This window comes from Oryzias latipes, chromosome 10, assembly GCF_053564925.1.
Source record: "Oryzias latipes strain Hd-rR chromosome 10, Olatipes_Hd-rR_3.1".
In the NCBI taxonomy this organism is placed as follows: Eukaryota; Metazoa; Chordata; class Actinopteri; order Beloniformes; family Adrianichthyidae; genus Oryzias; species Oryzias latipes.
Genome location: NC_136246.1, coordinates 31,195,551 through 31,216,906, shown reverse-complemented (window position 1 = coordinate 31,216,906; position 21,356 = coordinate 31,195,551).

Genomic DNA, 21,356 nt, shown 5'->3' with positions numbered 1-21,356 from the left:
AGTATTCAAGAACACATTTTGCATTTAAAGTGAAATTCATCCTCTTTTACTATCACAGCTTTAACTGTTGTGCTACGTTTGGCATTCCCTTGGCCGCTCCTGATGAAAAGTCTGAAGGTTCGAAAATGTGCGTTTTGGGGTTTTGCATTTGGGCATTGCAAGTTTTTGGGGCTCTACATAGAAAAACAAAAAGCAAAAAACATGGCCATTGAATGCAGGTGGCATCCGTTTTAATTCACAGAAATGCCAACCATTTAAAAATTTGTGTTTCTGTTTTACAAATTCACAAGTCTCTTGTATGTTGCAATAGAGAGAGCTGTTAAAGTTTTTGCGCATTCTTGAACGCTTGACGCCTGCCTGGTGTGAACGTAGCTTTGTTATCCGTTTACAAAGGTTCATGGATGTCCAGAAAAGCAAGACATGGCAACAATCTGTCATGCAGGCATTTTTCTTTGTACTGATTGAACTTTACTGTTTGATCACTTTTCTGTGGTAAACTAGTGGCGTGTCCTGGTTCTGTGTTTCTAGTTGGGATGATCAGGACAAGAACAGACGGAAAAGATGGTAAAACTTAAATCGTTACAAGTGTGAGGGAATTAGTGATTCCTTAGGAAGGACACCCAGAGGCGGAGTTCTCCTCCGGCTGCATGGATGAATGCCTTTCTGCTGTAAAATGAGTTTCACACTTAGATTATTCTTGCTGTGTTTTTTAATATAATATCACTTCAAAGATATTCTGAGTTATGAGGTGAGTACATTTCACCGATTTCTGTTTCATCACCCGGGAGGAGTTTGTTAACAGTGGGAGCTGTGAAGCGTATGAGATAAGAAAAAGTGATGATTCCAATGTTTTTTCTCCATTTGTTTTTTTTTTTCTTTCTTCCTCCTTAAACACATTTGTGCACACACACACACACACACACACACACACACACACAACTGCAGCTCCCTCGCTGCGTCCCTTCTGAGGTTCGCAGGTCTGATAGGAAGCCTCTGAAATGGAAAAGAGATAAGAGGAAATAAACAAATAAATGCAATAAAACCAAATTTGCGCTGGTTCAGTGCGCACAGGGGGAAGTGGAGGAGCGAGGCCGGAAGACGAGCTGCATGAAGATGCAAAGAAAAAAATAAAAAATAAAAAGTGAGGGTATTTCTAGTGGATTCAGCTTTACTTTTCTAACTGCTTCTATTCCACAAACAGGTCATCACTTCCTTCAGATGGGATCTGCGTCCGTGCGACCAAAAGGCTCCTGACGAAAAGTCTTCTCTCAATCATAATATATTTTGGATTTTGCTCTGCACCTTGGCAGAGGCTGAACCAAATCACTGGCTTTGATGTGCGCCCATACAAACACGCCACTCCAGCAGCCTCTCTTCTCAGATGTAGCTTAATTACACTATCATAGAGTGGTAATTACCTCATCAGTGCCGCATAATCCCATGGTCAGCATCTTAGCGCCATGTATCAAAGCAACACAAGTCTCTTTCATGTGCTTTTTTTTATATTGTTCCCGAAGTGAATTCAGTGGTTTGCAAGACTGCAGATTCATTTAGTTATTTCTGCAAGAGATGGATATTTTTTGGACTATTTTTGTTTTTGCTTAGTTGGTTTAGCAGCTCTGTAATAATAAATGTAATTGATGCCCCAGAGACTAAACAAAAGGAGTCAGCTGTGTTTATTTAATGCTAGCAGAAGCTAAATACAATCATTATTGTTTGTTTGTCCTAAAAGAAAGAAATGTAAATTAATAAAATCCTTGCTCTATGGTTTTATTCCAGAATACTAGTTAGGTTGTTGTTTCCAACAACCAGGTTAAAGAAGAAAGAGGTCAAGTCTAATCTCAGGACAAAAAAAGTTAACACACATTTGATAGATTATATTTATAACTTTTTGCTCTTTTACAAAGCAGTTAAACTACAAAGTGCAATATTGTGGGATGACTATTGAAATAAACAAAAACATGTACTTTAATTTTGTTATGGAAAAAAGGCCATTAGGATTCTCTCTGGTAGTAGTTACAGAGATCCAGTTAATCCATTATTTAGTAAATTTAAAAAATATATATATACTAAAATTAAAAGATTTAGTTGATTGAAAATATTTTAAAGGTAATTGGAATTGTCTTCCACACAATATACAAGGAAGATTTCAAAAACATAAAGTACTTGCTGTTCAAAAGGATGTGAAAAAGGATTAAATGAATGTTTCTTAATTCCAGGTACCCAGTAGGCCCAGTCTCCTCAAAAAGGCTTCAATCAGGAAGTAAATGTGCCCCACTATAGGGATGGGCGATATGGCCTTTTCAATCCAAATACAATTTCTGATTTCACTTGAGTCTTTCAGTTTCCAAAAACAACAATGACAGAAAAAAAGAAGAGAAGGCAAACAGTTAGCCTGATAAAAGGGTAGAAACCGAAGAAGTAAAATGTTTTTAAAAATGTCAATCTGAGACATGGGGAAAAAGTAATCATGACAAAATGAAATCCTGTGCACTTAAATATTGTTTTTTTGATCAATTTGTCCCTTTTCTGCTGGACGACACCAATTAGGCCCCCACAAACAGTAAAGCCAGAGTTTGTTTTATTAATTAACTATTTAAACTAAAGTTAATTTAATTCAATCTTTATGGGAACTCTCTGAATTTTATACTTCAATAAAATGTTTATTAAAAAAATGTAGAAATAATTCATGAGAAGAGACGGTGGTAAGCTGGAAATCAGTGAACAAATTCAGAATGAGAATGGTTTCATTGTTATAGTTGATTATACAACTATTTTTTTTACATTAAAATATCATTATTCCATTTCCATTTTTATTAATAATAAATAAATAAAAATAGACACAATTCTAGTGCTGGGTAATGTGTTGTTTTTTCGAATCAAAGCCACATTTTTTGCCTCTCCAAATTCTCAGGAATGTGGTTTGGGAAAAAGAATAAACTCAACAGTGAGGCTTCAAAGATTACATTTTAATATACACCATCGACTCACACTTTATTAAGCGCTTTACAGAATTTACTTACACCGTCAGAGGAGCCTGTGTTACAACTCAAGATGCAAATAATTTACTTGTGTTAAAATGGAGACAGGAGCATCTCAGGAATAGTTGGGACATGTATTAAAACATGGGGGTGTAATAATTCATTTTAAAAACGATTCGATATTTGTGGTTGTTGATTCAATTCACTTTCGATTTTGGTTCACTGACCTAAATTGGATCCAGGACAACTTTAGCCAAAACTTCAACTGGTGAGACTCAGAGAGAAATATCTGGTACTAGACAGAGCAAGTGATGTTTTTTTGACTGCTTGGATGTCTTCAAGATTATCAAGTATAAGTTAAACATGTGTACAAACAAACAAGTAAATACGAATGAATGTCCAATCCATTCACATTTTAGTTTCCTAAAGTTCAGCCCACTGTTGTTTTTCCACGTCCAAAGAATCCAAAGGGAACATTCTAGCACACTGTATGGTCACATGTCTTTGCTAAATTCAAAGTCTTTTCACTCATTGGACTGGAATGATGGACTGATCCTTTTTTGTTGCATCACGTGCATGTTGTCCGATGTGATACACTTGGTCATTTTTATATTATAGTAAGTAGGCTGCTAGAAGTTTGAAGCTGTGGTAACTATGGTGCACTGGGGTTCTTTCCTCTACTCTCGCCTACATCTACTCTCCTTCTCTCCTCTATTCTTGATCATTTATTTATCATTTAGTTTTCCATGCGTCTGTTTGATGCAGAGCAATTCGGGTACTGTCCCTCTTTCCCACTCCCCTCCGGGGGAGTGATTCCAGATTCCAGTTGGCTCATCTGTGCTCATGTAACTGACCGTGTACCTTGTCTCTGGCTTGTCTCTACTACGCTTCCTACACTTGGATGTGGATCCTGCCTCTGGCTCATCTCGCCCCCCCAGCCGTCCCCCAACTCCATCTGGATGAAGTCCATCTGCTGGACTATTTAAACATGTAGTTGTAGTTGTAGTTGTAGAGTTAGATAAGCTAATTCTCTCCAAAGGTTGTGGTACATCACCTGTCCGTCCTGGGGGGGGGTCCCTCCTTCATGTGGACACCTTCTGAGGTTTCTTTGGCTACGTTCACATTGCAGGCGGAAACGACCCAATTCTTATTTTTTTGCCCCTATCCGACCTGTATCTGATCTTTTCATGACAGTCTGAACGACACAGATCCGATCTTTTCAAATGCGACCCAGGCCACTTGGGTATGTGGTCCTGAATCTGATACGTATCTGATCTTTTGAAATGCGACCTCCGTCTGAACGGCCAGGCCACATGAATCCGACCCGTACGTCATCGATACGCTACAAACATCATAATTCTGCATTGAAGTAGCGGGAACGAGAACATAAACATCAACCATGGCGGATGATGCTGCTGAGACCAGTCAGTGGAAGGGAAGCGGTTTGATTTAATTTGCAGCGAAATGGCCGAGCATGGTGTTGAACCTTTCCTACGATTACATTTTTTCCCTTTCCAACTGTGGTCAGAAGCGCGGGGGGAGACCTTTTCCTGGGCCGAAGGCGGATCCTCCTCGGGTTCACTTCCCCGTTCTGACCCTCAGATTCTCCAGGGCGGGTTAATAAAGAGTCCATAGCATTTATTCTGGGGGAAACCTTTTATTACCGTTCTCCTTCCTCCATAACACAAAACATGAATGAATGCGCGCCTCCAACACACTTCCGCTACCCCGTCTCACTCCGTCCTGCGCTGCACGCACTCTCTCCTCTCTTACACACACACGCGCGCGGCCCCAGCACTTTTTTTTTTTTTATTTTCCGCCCCAGCATATTCACATCCCCATTCCACAACAGTGGGTACAGACGATCCCGGCTCCAATGCCTTCTTAAAATGAGAAGATTGTAATTGTGCTGGTTCCTTTGTGAAAATAAATGTAATAATACAAAAAGAGCTCCGCTGTTGACAACACTGTTGTTGACATCCATTGTTAACGTTGGCTACTTCCGCAAACAACGCGTGACGTCGTTCACCGTTGAGTACTCTTCTGCGCATGTGGGTCACTTCTGGGTCATTTCACGGTCACACAGGAGATCACAAAAGTTCACATTTAATTGGAAATGTGATTGGCCTTGCAAAAAAAAAATCAAAATTTTTCAGAAAAATCGGAATTGAGCATTAAGCCCTGCAGTGTGAACGTAGCCTTTGTTTTTTCCTGAATCTGTTTTTTTTAGGAGTTTTTCCTTACATAGAAGGAAGTTCTAAGGGCAGGGAGGCCAGGTTTAGTTTAGTCTGTTTAGTTAGTTCAGTTTAGAATGTTCCTATTGAATTCTATGTATTCATGATCCTTGTGATTTTATGTTTAATTTACAATTACTGGTACGAAGCCCAACGACACAACTCTTGTTGTGATATTGGGCTATAAAAATAAAACTGAATTGAATTGATTTAAAATAAACCTACTGTGCATCAATCTAAATTTTGAAATGACTCTTTTTAATGGTTTAGGCTCTATTCGATTCTGACTCAGACAGATTAATCTGGTACAAACCTAGGATTGGAAATCGATTCATCGATCAAATGGGATACATTTAAACTACGTGCATCTTCTGATTGCATGGGATGTGCAGACATTATTAAGACTTGGAACCACACGGCTCCAAACTACGTGACCCCGAAAGGGGAAAAAAACAGTTTAGAAGATGAATAGAACTACATAGGAAACATGAAATACATACATTTTGAGACTGCAAAGGACACGTGTAAATTACATGATTTCAGGACTGTTCATTTATCCTCTAAACCCGTTTGTCCCCGTGTCGCGGGGGTGCCGGAGCCAATCCACTCATGTGTGAAGGCAAGGAACATTCTGGACAGGTCGCCATTCTTAGCAGGTCGCCATTCTATCAAAGGGCCACAAATCACACACCACGCACCTTCACACTCACATTCACTCCTAGGGACAATTTAGAGTAACCAATTAACCTATAAAGCAAATTTTTTTAGATTGGGACGGTGGGAGGAAGCTAGATTCCCCGGAGAAAACCCACGCATGCAAACTCCACACAGAAAGGTCCCCCCATTGGTGTTCTGTTTCAGGTCCCCTCAGGTCCCCGAGGGCCTTCTTGCCATGAGGCACCACCGTGCAGCCTCCCAGGACTACACAGGATCATGTATTTGCTTTGTAGGTCTACACAAGACACGTGTAAATTACAAGCATCTCAGGACAGCATCAGACTCTTGTTAACTATTTCCATCTTGTGACTGCACAGGACATTTATAGATAAAATACATCTTGGAACTAAACGGGATATGCGTAAATTGCGTGCATATAGACATCCACAGGGCAAACATCTTGGGACATGTGAAATTCACTTGCATCTTGGGACTGATTAGGACACGTGTAGATTAAGGTCATTATGGGACTACATAGGATTCACATAAACTACATGCTTTTTAGAACTGAATAGGAAAAACTACACAGTACTACCAGCTTGGGACAAGAGGACTTGGCTGTAGACATCGACGTCCAGAACCAGAGGTCTTCAACCAGAACCGGAAGTCTTTTATTTTAACAGGCGATCCAGTTGTTTTTTCCTGTTTTTTAAGCTTTAATAAAATACATTTTTACAATTCTCAACACTTGATGGAAACACATTTCCACTTCCGGCAGATGATGTCGGGTGCCATCCTTGTCTGCAGCCAGGTCCCTCTCAATTAGAACTTCATTGATCCTGCGTAATTTACACTCATTTTAGGACGTCATAGGAAAAACAAAAAATATACACATCTTCAAACTACATGGGATCGCATGCACTACATGTAAATCACATGCATCTCAGGACCGTATAGGTCACACGTAGGTTGTGTGCATATTGGGACTGCATAGGCTTCATATAAATTGCACGGACCTATAGAGTGCACAAGGCATGGGTATGTTACATCTACTTTGAACTACATGAGACACATCTACATTACATGCATCTTGGTTAGCATAAGACGTGTAAGTTAAATGCACGTTTGCCTGCATTGGTCCTGCAAAAACGACATGTATCTTGGGACTGCACTGCATATTTTTTGCGTTGCACATGACATGTATTTTGTTACTGCAAATAAAATGTGCAAAATGTGAGCATTTTGGTACTGTCCATGACACATGTAAATTATATGCTTCTCGAGAGTGCATAGGACAAGCGTAAATGACATGCTTTCTAGGAACTAATAGGATACAAACTGTACTTTGGGACTGCATTAGATATGAGCAAATTACAATAGGACTGCATTAAAAATCAACTGAATCGATTTATATTTTTACCATCTAATCCGATCGATCTGTCTGAGGCAAGTTGTTAACGGTAAATGGTGTATACTTGTATAGCACTTTCTAACTTCTACGCACACATTCACATGCTGGTGGCGGGTCTGCTGTCAAACACTGGCGCCAACCTTCCACCAGGGGCAAGGTGAGGTTCAATGTCTTGAGCAAGGACACATGGCGGTAATCGAACCTGCAATCTTCTGATCAGAGGTCGACCAAAATACCGCTGCACCACGACCACCCATATTAATTTTTACCGTATTAATTTAATTTTATCGATACTGGAAAATGCAATTTTTAAAAGGCACAGTAGGTATATAGAAAAAAGGATCAAGCCATCATTACAGTCTTTCGTTTTGATTGACTTTACTTTAAATATGGTCCTTAATTCCAGAAACATGTTGTGACCTCTTTTCTCATTTATAGGTTTCATTCAGAAGACTAATTTTCCTATAATGAACGTACGATTATTTGTTTTTGATCTTATATGACAATACAGCTTGGTTATAGGATTGTATTTCCAGCCAATGGAGTAAATGTTTGCCTATCTGAGTGTTCACGACTCCTTTGTGAAAATTATTATCTCCAAAAAATTGTGTTTTCATGTTGAGATTCTAATTTAAAATAATTAAATGAACTGGAAAAAGATATTTACAAAAAAAAAGACTTCAGTCTTTCAGAATATGTTGATAAAAGCACAGATGTTAACGTGGATGTCATGTTGGGATCTTGTGTTTGTGCACCTCAGTGCCTCCCCAGCTCACATGTTCTCACTCCCAGCTCTGTTAGCTGCCTGCTGGATGTGCCGACTTGGGGGAAAATTTCCATTTTGCGGATAACTTCGCAGCCTTTTGATGGGAACGTCTCCCCGACTTTTATCTCTCAGTGCGTCTGTAAACTAATTAATATTTTCTCTCTCCTTCCGCTTCAGGCAAATATTTGTTTCCTTAGAAGTGAGCGTGGGCAAAACCTTCTCTGCTCCATATATGCTGCCAGCTGCCAATCAAGTGGCCCAGAACCCCTGAAACTGTTCACAAATACCCTCCTCCTCTTCCTCCTCCTCCTCCTCCTCCTTGCTTCATCCCCTCTCACTCTGGAGTTGGGAAAAGAATTTTTGTGTATGTGGGGTGGAGGGTTTGTCACTGGAAAATGAAGACATGGATAAAAAATGAAATAAACAGTTGATAAAGGAGGTCTCTGTCCACTGACAGCTCCTCAGGTTTGCCTATTTTTAAGGACAATACTGTAAAAGTACAAAGAGTAAACATGTTAGATTTTCTTCTACATAGAAAAATAGGTCAAAAGTATGGAGTCCTAAACTGTTCATGATTAAATAAATAAATATGACCTTGTGCAAATACACAATCAACCACAATATATTTTATAAATATATAAAAAGATCATGAAATTGTGAACTACCTGCACACTGATTTTAAATTAGCCATTATATGATTCAATATATTTCATTTTGGTGTTCATTATTTTAAAACAGCATTTTAAAATATTCATTTTAATCATGTTGAATATTATTACAATTCTGTCTTTTTTCAGAAACTCGGATTTCAAAATCAATATTTTCCAAAGTATCTTTGTTTTTATTTCACATTTCTGTTTTTCTGAATGACTCATTTATTTCATAATGACCTTTTTCAGCAGAATGAGCCTGTCTTTCTGTCAATCAAACCAGACAGTTCTGTGATTGGCTACTGCTTTACTCAGACATAAGCAGCAGCACCATAACCACATCGATCGAAGTCGCTTCAGCGAAAGTGATGGCGCAATGCACACCCCTTAACACTAGGGGGAGCATGCACCTCAACACGTCGACAGTGTTGCCAGAAATTTGGCAGTTTTGGTTCTAAATTTGCGGACAAAAATGGCTTTTGGCGAGTATGCATAATTCGGGTGATTTTGTGGTCGGTTCGGTGGTTTCATAGTAGTGGTCTAAGTTAGGCTGGGTGGCTGTTGGAGTTCCACAATGCTTCTATGAACTGGAGTTCTCTGAACGCACCATGCCGCGTGTGGGAGGAGCTACCAGCTAATGTTTTTAGCCTGATATCCACATGGAGCAGTGTCTGTGTTTATCTCACAATGCATGGATGCACAATGCACACGGAGAATGTTAAGAGATCAGGTTTATTTATTTTGAATAGTTCTACATGATAACAATGTTTCCATGTTTGAGTTTATGAGATCATCCCAGAGAGCAGTTCGGTAAAGTTAGAAAGATATTCACAGATTCGGACTTCCAGCCTCAATAACTCTTCTGATAAACATTCAAATGTGCCAGCAAGTATCTCAATCCTTTTGTATTAACCCAGAGAGTGTCCTACACATGCATTTCAAAAGAAAAAAGATCTTATTTTTGTCTTTTGATCAAAATTGTTCTCTTCGAGGTGTAAAATGCAGCGAGCCGGCTGCCAAGGGACCGTCAAACAATGTGCCACCTCTGTGAAACAACTTTCTATAAAAATCAATAATCTTTTAAAAAGCGAATAAATGTCTATATTTGTATTAACTGGTAATAAAGACCTTCCAGCATATTCATGCTCCAATAAATATTTTGTGAGAAAGTCCATCTATTGTATTTTATTGCATATATTTTTCACATTTTAATAGAGAGATCATCATAATTAAAGTGGGCAATAGCTCTGAAAATACTGAAGCTACAGTCACCAAACTTTCTGTACTGACTAATCATGACCTATACTATATATACTATATATATATATATATATATATATATATATATATATATATATATATATATATATATATATATATATATATATATGGAGAGAGAGAGAGAGAGATAAATAGGCATATGGATCAATACATGAGCAACACACAGAAGGGTATTGGTAGAGCCAAACACCAACTCCTGGTTGACAGAACAGTCGCTCAAGACTGCAGTTCACGACACATTAACCTGTGTACTGCCTGGATTGATTACAAGAAAGCCAATGACTCGATGCCACACACATGGATCACTGAATGCTTGGAGCTGTACAACATCAACAGGACTCTAAGAGCCTTCATAGGAAACTCAATGAAGCTGTGGAAAACCAGCCTTGAAGCCAATAGCAAGCCACTTGCACAAGTGTCCAGAAATGTGGGACATACCGAGGTGATGCTCTGTCCCCACTGCTGTTCTGCATAGGTCTGAACTCCCTCAGTCAAATAATCTACAAGACTGGCTATGGATACCGACTCAGAAATGGGGCCAACATCAGTCACCTCCTCTACATGGATGACATCAAGCTATATGCTAAGAGCGAGCGTGACATTGACTCCCTGATCCACACCACCAGGATCTACAGTACTGACATTGGGATGTCATTAGGGCTCAAGAAATGCAACCGGATGGTGACAAAGAGAGTTAAGGTAGTCCACACTGGAGGGGTCTCACTCCCAGAAGGAACAATAGAACACATTGAGGACAGTTACAAGTACCTCAGAATTCCACAGGCAAATGGCAACCTGGAGCAGGCAACAAGGAAAGCTGCAACAGCTAAATACCTCAAACAAGTAAGGCAAGTCCTGAGAAGCCAGCTCAATGGCAAGAACAAGACCCGGGCAATAAACAGCTACGCACTGCCAGTTATCAGATACCCTGCAGGAATAATAAGATGGCCAAAGGAAGAGATACAGACCATGGATGTTAAGACACGAAAGCTCCTCACCATACATGGAGGGTTCCATCCCAAATCCAGCACACTGAGACTGTATGCTAGCCGCAAGGAAGGAGTCAGAGGACTAGTGAGCGAAGAAGCCACTATCCAGGATGAAACATCCAAGATGCATGAGTAAATCAAGCTCAAGGCCCCAACTGACAGTGTGCTCAGTGAATGTCTCAGGCAATGGAGAGCAGAGGATACAGTGCTGGAGGACAGATCCTCATGGGAGGACAAACCCCTGCATGGGATGTACCACCAGACCATCACTGAAGTGGCTGATATCAAGAAGTCCTACCAATGGCTAGAAAGGGCTGGCCTACAGGACAGCACCGAAGCACTGGGGACAGAGCATTACCTTGGTATATCCCGCATTTGATGGACACTTGTGCAAGTGGCTTGCCATGGGCTTCAGTGTGGTTTTCCACAGCTTCATTGAGTTTCCTATGAAGGCTCTTAGATTCCTGTTGATGTTGCACAGCTCCAAGCATTCAGTGATCCACGTGTGTGGCATTGAGTCATAGGCTCTATATATATACATATATATATATATATATATATACACACACACATATATATATATAGATATATATATATCTATATATATATGTATATATATATATGGATATATATATATATATATATCTATATATATATATATATATATGGCTGGGTAGCTCAGTTGGTAAGGTACAGGACTGTCACGCAGGAAACCTTGGTTCGATTCCCAGGGGCGGAATGAACAATATAATGGCAATGGTAAATGGGGGCAATTACCATAACAATGGAAATGGGGCAATTACCATAACAATGGCGAGCAATTAACATCACCCAGTGAGGGTCCTTGGGCAAGACCCTTTACGCTACAGCCTACCTCACAAACATGAGAGACAGTGAACCACATGTCATGCCGGCTCAGACGTCGCCCGGCCAAACAAGGTCTGCGTCAGGTGCTGGGGGACCAGAGCACTCTGATGGAAAGTGGGCTACTGGAACAAGACGGAAATGGACTAGATGCGAGAACAAGGTTCTGTTAGAATGCTACTACTCAAGTAATCCCAACCAGCGTGGTTACATGCAGAGAATGTGGAATGAATGGATGCTTCAAAACCCACAATCAAGGCTAACTGCCAAACAACTGGTAGCCCAATGCTCTAACATCCACAAACGGCAACTCCTATCACAACTTGAGATTGAAGCGATACAATACAATGGCAATACCCCGGGAGAGCCAGAACAACAGGTCAGAGAGGAGGCTATACTACACTCCCACCCTGAGATTGGGTACACAGCCCCAACAACCACAGTTACGCTGAGCGAGGCAGCAACTGACCTGAAAGAAGAGGATCATGTCTAGAATGAACACTTGGCAACCCCGACACCAGCTACAACGGTTAAGTGATGTACCGCCTGAAAGTCTACTGGAAACTGTGAATGAAGCATTGAGGGCAATTCCTACCACAACCATCACAGAAACCAATGAACTGGTTTACACTTCAGCAGCAGTGATCCTTGAGATGCTTGGCTATAACAGTAACCATGGGAGAAAACAATACCCACCATGGAAGCAACGGTTAGAGGCCAAAATCAAGGCAACTCGGAAGGATGTGAGTAAGCTGACAGAGGCTCAAAGAGGTACAATGAGAAAGCAAGTACCTAAGAGATACAGCCAGATGCCCATACCTGAAGCACTGGAAACTGCCAAACAAAGGCTCCTAGCCTTGAGCAGCCGCCTAAAGAGGTACACAAGAGACAATGAAGCCAGACGGATAAACAGGCTGTTCGCAACTCAACCTGCGAAAGTGTACGCTCAGTGGCAGGGTCAAAACAGCCGAGCAGACCCACCAAGGCTAGAAACTGAACAGTACTGGAAAAGTATATGGGACAGCACATAACAGCAATGCCCAGTGGCTGGTCTCTCTGAGAGAAGAACATAGCAACCTCCCTGAACAGAATCCAGTAACCATCACAGTGGCAGACATCCAAGAAAGAGTCTCAGGTATGAAGAACTGGACAGCACCGGGCCCTGACATGATACATGCCTACTGGCTAAAGAAGCTCACTGCACTCCACGAGCGCCTGGCAGCACAAATAAACCAGCTGCTAAGAGATGGAACTCACCCCGAATGGCTAACAGAAGGGCGAACGATCCTGATCCAGAAGGATCCCTCAAAGGGTGCAGTCCCATCCAACTACCGGCCAATAACCTGTCTCTCCACAACATGGAAGCTCATGTCAGGCATCATTGCAACCAAGATAAATAGGCACATGGATCAATTCATGAGTGACACACAGAAGGGCATTGGTAGAGACTCCAGAGGAGCCAAACACCAACTCCTGGTTGACAGAACAGTCGCTCAAGACTGCAAGTCACGACACACCAACCTGTGCACAGCCTGGATTGATTACAAGAAAGCCTATGACTCAATGCCACACACATGGATCACTGAATGCTTGGAGCTGTACAACATCAACAGGACTCTAAGAGCCTTCATAGGAAACTCAATGAAGCTGTGGAAAACCACCCTTGAAGCCAATGGGAAGCCACTTGCACAAGTGTCCATCAAATGTGGGATATACCAAGGTGATGCTCTGTCCCCACTGCTGTTCTGCATAGGTCTGAACCCCCTCAGCCAAATAATCAACAAGACTGGCTATGGATACCGACTCAGAAATGGGGCAAACATCAGTCACCTCCTCTACATGGATGACATCAAGCTATATGCTAAGAGCGAACGTGACATTGACTCCCTGATCCACACCACCAGGATCTACAGTACTGACATTGGGATGTCATTCGGGCTCGAGAAATGCAGTCGGATGGTGACAAAGAGAGGCAAGGTAGTCCACACAGAAGGGGTCTCACTCCCAGAAGGAACAATAGCAGACATTGAGGACAGTTACAAGTACCTCGGAATTCCACAGGCAAATGGCAACCTGGAGCAGGCAACAAGGAAAGCTGCAACAGCTAAATACCTCCAACGGGTAAGGCAAGTCCTGAGAAGCCAGCTCAATGGCAAAAATAAGACCCGGGCAATAAACAGCTACGCACTGCCAGTTATCAGATACCCTGCAGGAATAATAAGATGGCCAAAGGAAGAGGTACAGACCACGGATGTTAAGACACGAAAGCTCCTCACCATGCATGGAGGGTTCCATCCCAAATCCAGCACCCTGAGACTGTATGCTAGCCGCAAGGAAGGAGGCCGAGGACTAGTGAGCGTAGAAGCCACTATCCAGGATGAAACATCCAAGATGCATAAGTACATCAAGCTCAAGGCCCCAAATGACAGTGTGCTCAGTGAATGTCTCAGGCAATACAATAGATATATATATATATCTATATAGATATATATATATATATATCTATATATATATATATATATCTATATAGATATATATATCTATATATATATATATATGTATATCTATATATATATATATGTATATATTTATATATATATATATATATATATCTATAGATATATAGATATATATATCTATAGATATATATAGATATATATATATAGATATATATAGATATCTATATATATATGTATATATCTATATATATAGATATATATATCTATATATCTATATATAGATATATATATATATATAGATATATATATATATATATATATATATATAGATATATAGATATATATATCTATATATATATATATATAGATATCTATATCTATATATATATAGATATCTATATCTATATCTATATATATATAGATATCTATATCTATATATATATATATATAGATATCTATATCTATATCTATATATATCTATATCTATATATATCTATATCTATCTATATCTATATATATCTATATCTATCTATATCTATCTATATCTATATATATCTATATATATCTATATCTATCTATCTATATATATCTATATCTATCTATCTATATATATCTATATCTATCTATCTATATATATCTATATCTATATCTATATCTATATCTATCTATCTATCTATCTATCTATCTATCTATCTATCTATCTATCTATCTATCTATCTATCTATCTATCTATCTATCTATCTATCTATCTATCTATCTATCTATCTATCTATATATATACATACATACACACAGGCACACACACACACACGTTTTATATAATGCAGTATTTACCAAGCTTATTTAAGTCTGAGTGCAGTGTTAACCTTAGGTTTTCAATTGTCTTTGTTAAGGTTGGTATTGACGTGAATTTCTCTGGGAAAGATGGATAACTGTTTAGAAGACTCATCAGGGTCTATCACACTGATTTATAGCAATAATTGTTTGGATTTATTTATTTATGTTTACATATCATTACTTTTTCTGCAGCAAGCACCAGCTTCTTTTTTTTTAAAGTTTTTTTCCTTTAACTTTAGCAACCTTTAACCTTCAAAGGTCCTCTTACCTGCTGATATCACATTCATCAGATGCAGGTATCACTTCAACGGCAAATGATAGTTATAGTTATTCATCCTTCATTTTCTTAAATTGCCAATATTTATGAAGACATTTGTTTGTTATCCACTTAAACATTTAGAATCTAATGTGGGGTTTAGTGATCATTCAAATTCTATAGTTAGGGGTGTTCCCACCTCCACAAATCCACACTCACACCAGACTGAAGTTGCTAATTATCCACAGCTGTTTTCTGTTAGCTAACCATCATCCCCAGGATATTTAAGAGTCTGGTTTTCAGATCATCTGTTTGACAACAGAACATTTCTACTTAGATGACAGGAAAGCACTGAACCAACAGAAATGCTTTTAAAGATAAAATGGAGGAGGATTACATATTGAGGACTGAGTGTAGTTATTTCTAAATGTATTGTTTCACTTTTGAGGAAATTGAAGATGTTTATAAAGATTTGAGGTGGAGAATTATTGATGGGCAAAGAAAAGTGGGGAAAAAAAAAAAATTATTAACTAATGAATTAAATGGAATTACTGTACACTACAAATAAATGAGACTCCATATCCAAACTCTGTACCAGTAGGGGGCTGACACGCACCTAAAGGTTGTGTGCAAACTGCCATAAAACAAAAGAAAAAAATAAAGTTTTGAAAAGATGCTTGTTAATATTTACCTTTGCTGCCTCATTCCAAAAAAAAACATTTTTTTTAAATTAACAGGAGTTTGTAAGTTTGATACAAACCAAAAAGGTTTATCAAGTTGTCCTAACAAATGAAATATAAATATTTTTTATTTTTGGATTGGTTAAACATAAAGATTCATTAAGGTTGCTACCTACCACCAACCTCCTCGCCCCCTTTACACCCGCCCTCACTGATTCAGCGGCAGCCACAGACCCCCTCGCTCTCCCCTTCTCCCTCTCTGACTCTGGTCAGAGCTGCATGTGACAAATTAATTAAAAAATATGGCCTATACAGTTTTTTTCTTTTTTGGCTATTCTGTTGCTTCTCCTTTGCAACCATTCTTTTTTTTGGTCACTTTTGGCTGATGAACAGTCTGTAGAATTTTTTTTTTTCCTTTTAATATAATGCACAATTTGCGACAATGACCAACAAGCCGTAGGTCCTGTAGCCATCCCATAATAATTTTAAAACTCTCTCTGACTATTCCAAACACACGTGTTTTGGATTTTGAGCTTTTTATTTTAAACCCCATAAGAGAATTTGACTCCAGTTTTATTTTTGGTTTCTCTCGCTGTGATGTCATTTTTTAATTTTTTAAAAAAAATTTCAGGGTGCGGGGGGGTATTGACTATGCCCAAAGCACATTTTTACCGGGTGCAAGGTGTGCATTTTGATGAGTTTCTGAGTATGTGGCGGGGCGACATTTTCACTTAAACCTGCAGTAAGAAAGACGAATTGCAAAAACAATCAAATATAATTCTTGTGGTCTTTGGGCCATAATAATATGGTGACTGACATGTAAACAGCAGGATTTTAAATTTATTTTCTATGGAATGACTTGTCCCTTTTTCTTTTTTTTGTCTATACGCCCTCTGTTTATTCTCCTTTTTGTTCACTTTGAGGATTTTTGCGATCATTTTTCTTTTCATCTGCAAACTAAACGTTTCATTAAAATCTCTTACAGGACAGACGTGATGACACGATCTCCTTCAGTAATAATTCAGCTATGATATCAGGCTGCAGAGCAGCTTGCTGTACACATTAGTCAGTTACACACACACACACACACACACACACACACACACACACACACACACACACACACACACACACACACACACACACACACACACGTCTGTGCTGATATCACCATCGTGTGTATGTAAGTGATTCCGTCTTTGTGAGGTTAATTGAAGGCAGGAGTGCCAACTGCCTCAGACATAATCTGTGTGTTTGTGTGTGTGTGTGTGCAAGGAGAGCAGGGATGTTCTTGATGTAAAAGCACCCGTTCTTTCATTTTTAAACACAAAAAAACACTAGAAGAAACGCACACGCAACTCTTCTTCTTTATCCCTCCACCTGCTCCTCGTCTACCTCAACTCGGACCAAAATAGAGATTAGCGTTGTCCGCGTGTGTGTTTCTGTGTGTGTGCAGGGGCCTGCTCCTGGGGATTTTGGTTTTACAAAAGAGACAAAAGAAAGCAAGAGTGATGCCATAAGGTTTGGATTTCTCTCATATCAGTTCTTATCAGGGCAGTCATTTTTGACAGGAGAAAAAGCCTTTATCTGGAAAAAACTGGGCCCGTCTGGCCCCTGCATGTGCGCACAACCACACAAAAACACACACACACAGCAGGTAATCGGCTCACTAGTAGAGTTAGGGGGTCAGAGAATAGAAGGAAAGAGATCTTGCCAAGTGTATCTCTCCTCTTTGACTGGATTAAAGCCCACCAGTATTCAGTCCAGGTGCTCCGCAGGATGGAGGGGTGAGGGGGGTTTACGGCGGGTTAATTTTCCTTGCAGCACGGGACCAATTCCTGCTGTTTTCTGTCTAACAAGATCAAACATATATGGGTTACATCCGGCCAAACAGCAAAGAAATATGCTTTAAAAAGGAAAAAAAAAAAGCCTACAAAGAAGCCGGTGGGGGTCTGTCAGGGCTCATTTTCAAAACGTTTATTACTTTATTATCATGTTAACCATTTCTTTATAATAACACCATAATTGCTGGCACTTGAAGTGCAAGATCACGGCTTCCTTAAATGAAGTGATGCTGTGTTTCTGTTGTGGAGGATGACAGGAGGAGACAAAAGAGTTAATTAGCGATGATTAAGCAGAGCTGCAGTCACTGAACAAGGCCCGGTTTGAGCTTTGGTAATTGCTTCCTTTCCCTTCCCGTAATTCCCCCTCACTGTCCTCCCCTTTCTCCCCAACCGCATCTACATATTTGGCGCTCCTGTCCCATCCATGCATGGGAAAGTTGGACTTTTCTCAAAAAGAGGGCTGGAGGGCCCTCTGTTGGCTGCTCGGGGGGCCTCTGCCACCTTAATGGATTTACTGCAAAAACCAAATACACAACTGTAATCAATGCAGAGGCTGCATGAGGACTTTTCTTTTTTACATTTCATCAAGATTTTACTGTCAGCTTTTTATAAAACAGAGTCAAAAAACCAACTTTGCTCTAAAAGCAGAATGACATTATTATTTTATGATTAAAAATCTAAATCATGGCTATTTCTAGACATGCATTATGCATCCAATAGACGTCCTGAGGGCCCATTGGACAAAGCCGATAGGATCTCTTGCAGACGACTTTCCCACGGCTAATCCCATCATGCCTTGTAAACAAGCTGCCATTTTTCTCCAGTAGGGTTTGTGTTAAATAGTGTGATTAAATAACAGGAAGAATAAATTAGAAGGCACATTTATGGTAGTTTTTTGCGCTCTAAAGCAGTGGCTTCCAACCCTCTGTGGACGAGTAACGGTTTGTGGGACAGTTGGTCAAATGAGGAAAAGGACACCATATATTTGACCCGTTTTATTTACAATCTGATTCTGAAGGAAGTTTAATTGACTACACCTGACTGAGTCTTTAAGCACGTCAAGTCGCTCGGTCATAAATGCTTCCGTTAGTGTTCCGAACGCTAAATTGAAACCCCAAATTAACAAAAAACAAACTTGTTAGAAAGGTTTATTTTCACAGAAACGAGACAATGAAAAAACAGAAGAGCCTTTGACCTTAAAGAAAAAGCTGCTTTTAACAGATCAAAATCTCCAAATATGGATTTATTGTGACAGTTGGTTCCACAGACCACAACAATAACGCACAATATTCAGCAACCAGCTTTCTAATATTACGAGGATGCTGCTAATAAAGTTGTTCAAACAGCGGATTCACATTCATGATCATAGTTAGAATAAATTGTGCGTTGCATCTTAAGTCAAGTTGGCGTCTTATTTTTTTTTCAAACTTCTACTTTGTGGGTTAAGAGAAAATCTTTATGCATTTTTGTTTATGGTTTCTACACAAAATCTAGTGTAGAAATAAAGTTTAAACCAGTTGCAGATATTTTACCAAGGATAAAGATAATCAGTCCCTTCCAATGTTTGGGGAACTGGAGGCTAAAAAGAACCCCGACAAACTGGACGCTCACTTCAGCCTCGTTCAGGCAAGTTTGTTAAAATATTGTCTGACTTTGAAACCAGTCTGTGGCCCGAAAAAGGTTGGAAACCACTGCTTCAGAGGCCATCTTGCAAATTTTCAACAATGGAATAGAGGACAGTATTAGTAAAGACGCGTACGAGAAGACCTAGAATGCTGGAGGAGAATATGATGGGGTTTAAAAATGGGATTACTTTGGTGAAAGTGACTGTTCAATGTGCGTTGTCATGATTTTACTTTGTTTTTTGTGTAAAATGTGCAAGTTGGGTGGATTCAGCAAGTTCTGATGATTGACTGAAGGTAAAGTTGCAGTTTATTTTATATCTGGTGATTTAAGGATTTTAATGGACAGCTAAATATATCCCAAGGTTTGATGGCTACAAGCAGATGTGTAGGAGACCTCTATGTGCAGATACACTATATCAGTGTTTTTCAACCTTTTCTGAGCCACGGCACACTTTAACCTTAAAAAAAATCCCGCGGCACACCAGCATCCAAAAATTTAAAAAAAAAGGAGAAACTCATAGTCTGTATTGATCTACAGCCCCTCCACAATCTCACATGCATTTTTGAGATAATTGTTACAGAAAAAGCTGGAAACTGCAGCTGTTTTTTTTCTAAAAGATGCAATAAAGGATAAGTTAAAATATTTAAAAACAGTTTGATGTGTGTTCGTTGGTTTCAAGACGTTTAACAACAGATCTCCGTATGCGCTGTCACTCTCACAACCCAATGCATCATGGGAGATGTAGTGCATTAAACGGCCGGAGATCGGTTTTCGGAGCTTCATTGTTTTGTTCACTTGTTCCACGGTCTGATACCGGATTCTGTGGGAAGCTACACCGCTAAAGACGAGCTTTAGCTGGTATTTTTTGTTAGAACTGAGCGACTTTACGAGCTAAATCGGGACAAGGAAGTGAAGACTTTAACCACTTCTGATTGGTCAGACTGATGACATGTGATTAAGCCCCCAGGGATGATTGGTGGAGACAGTTAAAGGGACGGGCCGTTTCCAAAATACAGCCGAAGGTGCAGCTGAATCGCGGTACCTTATCAAAATGTCATCAATAAAATAAAATAAACGCAAAGAAAAAGTATTTTATGATCTTTTATATTCCTAACTCCTCAGTGTTTTATCAGGGCCTGTTTGGATGAACACAGAGCTGAAATCCTGGAGATGGACAATGTTTTTAGATCAGTTAATGAGGGCAATTTCCCATGGCACACTTGACCATCTCCCACGGCACACTGGTTGAAAAACACTGCACTATATGACCAAAAGCATTCGCTAACCCATCCAAATGATCAGAATGTCCTAATCAGGTGTCCTAATCACTCGGCCTGGCCGCAGGTGTATAAAATCAAGCACTCAAGACTGTTTTCACAAACATTTGGGAAAGAATGGGTCACTCTCAGGAGATCAGCATTTGGGAACAACAGCAACTCAGCCACCAAATGGTAGACTGCGTAAACTGACGGAAAGGGGTCAGCGGATGCTGAGCTCATTGTGCAAAGAGGTCGCCCACTTTCTGCACAGTCAGTTGCTACAGAGCTCCAAACATCATGTGACCTTCAGATTAACCAGAGTACAGTACACAGAGGGCTTCATGGAATGGGTTTCTATGGCCGAGCAGTTGCATCCAAGCCACACATCTCTAAGTGCAATCGGATGCCGTGGTGTAAAGCACGCCGCCACTGGACTGGAGCAGTGGAGATGCCTTCTCTGGAGTGATGGATCACATTTTTCCATCTTGGCAATCTGATGGACGAGTCTGGGTTTGGAGGTTGCCAGGAGAACGGTTCATTTCAGACCGCATTGTGCCAGAGT